This window comes from Sturnira hondurensis, unplaced genomic scaffold (assembly GCF_014824575.4).
Source record: "Sturnira hondurensis isolate 20B ecotype Veracruz unplaced genomic scaffold, ASM1482457v3 Scaffold0003801, whole genome shotgun sequence".
NCBI classification, from domain to species: Eukaryota; Metazoa; Chordata; class Mammalia; order Chiroptera; family Phyllostomidae; genus Sturnira; species Sturnira hondurensis.
In genome coordinates, this window is record NW_028076432.1 from 2,065,805 (window position 1) to 2,069,508 (window position 3,704).

General features: G+C 34.3%; 1 pseudogene; it reads left to right on the plus strand.

The window, feature by feature from the left end:
* The first annotated feature begins 207 nt into the window (after nucleotides 1–207).
* LOC118984789 (zinc finger CCHC-type and RNA-binding motif-containing protein 1-like) lies at nucleotides 208–939 on the plus strand (annotated as a pseudogene).
* Nucleotides 940–3,704: the final 2,765 nt, after the last annotated feature.

The window sequence follows — 3,704 nt, forward strand, 5'->3', positions numbered from 1 at the left end:
TGTAAATTTAAGGAATTGGTATTAATTGGAAAAATCTGCCGTGTGACAGTTTCAAAAACAATTGAGGCCTGCCTCCAGAGCCTGTGTCTATAGAGAGCCTGGAAGAGGCATTGCCTGCTGCAACTACCTTGTTGTCTGCGGTGCCTGACCTTTTCCAGTACCTGTGATGCCAAGGCCACTGCGTGGGGCGAGAAATAGTCAGGGCTGAGGCCCAGCTGAGTCCAGGGCTCATGCCCTTCAGATCTCCCGGGCCCACCCCACCTGAAAAAAATGAGTGGTGGATTGGCCCCAAGTAAAAACACAGTGTATGTACCTAACTTGCCCTTTTCGATAACCAACAATGACTTAGACCAAGTCATTGGTCTAAGTATGACTTTCCAAGTATGGCAAACTTGTAAAGGTTACTATAATAAAAGATAAAGATACCAGGAAAAGTAAAGATGTTACATTTATTTTATTTTTGGATAAAGACTCTGCACAAAACCGTACCAGGGCAATAAACAAGGAACAGTTATTTGGTAGAGTGATAAAAGCAAGTATTGCTATTGACGATGGAAGAGCAGCTGAGTTCATTCGAAGACCAAAGTACTTTGATAAATCTAAGTGTTATGAATGTGGGGAAAGTGGACACTTAAGTTATGCCTGTCCCGAAAATATGCTTGGAGAATGTGAACCTCCAAAGAAGAAAGAGAAAAAGAAAAAAAAAAGAAAATTCCGGAACCAGAAGAAGAAATTGATGAAGTAGGAGAAAGTGAAGATGAAGGGGAAGATCCTGCTGTTGACAGCCTCAGTCAGGCCCTAGCTTTCCAGCAAGCCAAAATTGAAGAAGGAAAAAAAGGGAATCCCAGTTCAGGGGGTCCGTCAACATCCAATGATTCAAGACACCCAAAGATAAAGAAAAGCTCATAGTTCAGTGATGGGGAAGAAGTTAGTGATTAAAATTATGTTTATTATGTAAATATCATTAATTTTAAAAAAAATCTTAGAGTACCAAGTTTAGTTAGGACTAAAGATCACTTTTAGAATTTAAGCATAAGAATACTTAATTCCAAATAATTTTTTACTTTAAAGTATTTCATAGGAAATTATAAAGAAATTTCAAAGGATCATTAAAAATAAAGATTTTTATTAAAGATCTTTAAAAATAAAGATTTGATAATAACCATTTAAAAAACCAATTGATGCCCTGGCTGGTGTAGCTCAGTGGATTGAGCGTGGGCCTGCAAAGCAGATGATCACGGTTCGATTCCCAGTCAGGGCACATGCCTGGGTTGCAGGCCAGTTCCCAGCAGGGGCCAGTTCCCAGCAGGGGATGCACAAGAAGCAACCATACATTGATATTTCTCTCCCTTTCTCCTTCTCTTCCTTTCTAAAGATAAATAAATAAAATATTTAAAAAAAACAATTAATACACATGCTATTCTATTTAAGAGAAGAGATACTGGCTAAGTTGTAAGCAAAATGGGTAAAGCAATGAGGTATTGAAATGGGAAAAAAGCATTTTCAAGAAAAAGAGTACTAGCAGAAACATTTCAGTCAAATTTTAGGTTTTAAGGGTAATATAGGCCTCTTAGCATTTCAATAAAAGATAAATGGACACAATGATGTGGGAAAACAAAAAATTACCAACTTCATATAATGATTAGAATAACTAATTTTTCTTATATAACCTTTGTTTTTTCAAAGCTATTTAAGAAAATCTATTTAGACTGCTTCATCATTTAGGAATTGTATAAATCATCAAACAAGATAATTCCTCATGAAATCAAGACTTGTTTCACTATATAAGGAATTCACTTGTAGAAGATGAAAACCATTCCTGTGGTCATAAGGGCAATATCCTAAAAGAAACTAAAAATAAGGCTCTTGAATGTCAACAAAACTTTCTGGCCATATTAACAAAATAAGATGTTAATTTTCAGGAATATAGTTTTGAACTCAATATTGTGACTTTTGTTAAGTTTGATAATTGTTTATGAGGTAATACAGAAAAAAGTCACAATGCAGAAGTAATAATTTTCTAAAATGATCTGGAATTAAGCAATAAGCTAAATAATATGTTAGTTCATAATATATAAGAAGGCTACAATTATGTTAAACATTTTTTCTGAGCACAACAGTATGAAACTAGAAATGTCACAAAGTTAAAACTGGAAAATTTACAAATATGTGGAAATTGAATGACATACTACTAAACAATTAATGGGTCAATGAAGGCATCAAAAGAAGTCCCTTGAGAGTAAAGAAACTGGAAATAAAATATACCAAAACTTATTAGAGGCAGTGAAAGCAGTTCTAAGAGGGATAGGATAGTCATAGCAATAAATACCTACATAAAAAACTTAAGAAATGTCTCAAATAAACTGTAAAGCTTCACAACTTAAAAAATAAGAAAAATTAAAAAATTAGAAAAGATTTCAAAAATAAGAAATATCTCATATAAACTATATAGCTTCACACCTCAAGAAACTAGAATAAGAACAAAATCCAAAGTCAGTAATAGGGAGGACATAAATATCAGTGGAAATAAGTGTAACAGAATAATAAGACTTGAACTTGTAAATAGAAAAGATCAATTACACTAAGAACTGTTATATTTTAACAAGATAAAATAAGAAAATCTTTAACCACATTTACCAACAAAAAAGAAAGTACTTAAATAAATGAAATCAGAAATGAAAGAGGATACCTTATAACTTTACTACAGAAATACGAAGACTTAGAAGAGACTACAATGAATAATAAAATACAAACAAAAAAGTGACAAATTGGACAAGTATTTTTTTCCTTCATTGCAAGTTTAAGTAATAGCATCTGTTGATACCAAGGTGTTCTGACACTTTTTGTGTTTGTTTATAGTTTTCTTTATAATCATAATACATGTCATAGAAAAAAGATGTCTATAAGGTCTGTCTGGAAAAAGTCCAGTCAGTGTTAGTATAATGAGAGTAATATGCATAACGTTGATGAACCTGGCAGCCAAGGAGAAGGAACTGGAACTCACATGAATGAGCAAGGATGACTTCACTGTACTAGTCAGTGAGGGTGGTAGATGCTATTGAGTGAGCATGTGTACTGTGTAGTCATCACATGCAAAATGATTGAGCAAGTAGAGCAAAAAGTTTGCATCCAATTCTGTGTTAAGCTTGAACATTCCTCCATGGAAACTATGCAAATGTATCAAAAGGCCACAGCTATAGGCGACCGGTGACTGGCAACTTGATCACAACAACCTGCCTCCTCGTCGTGCATCATGTCTCATGCAGAGTTTTTTGGTGAAACAACAAATCACCCAGGTGACTCAGACCCACTATAGACCAGATTTGGCACCCTGTGACTTCTGGCTTTTCCCAAAACTAAAATTACTTTTGAAAGGAAAGAGATTTCAGATCATTGATAAGATTCCGTAAAATATAATGGGGAGCTGATGGACACTGGGAGGACTGTGTAAGGTCCCAAGGTGCCTATTTTGAAGGGGACTGAGGCATCATTGTCCTATGTACGATGTTTCTTGTTTCTTATTCAATAAATATCCTTATTTTTCCATAGTGTTTGGCTGGATACTTTCTGGACAAACTTTGTATTCTCTACTGTTAGGAAGAACAGTGGCAAAGTGAACATATTCTAGGCTAGAGTTAATAAGTTTTTTTAAATTAACTATTAAACTAGCTAATCTAAAATTTCATTTCCATGTAATTCTCCAC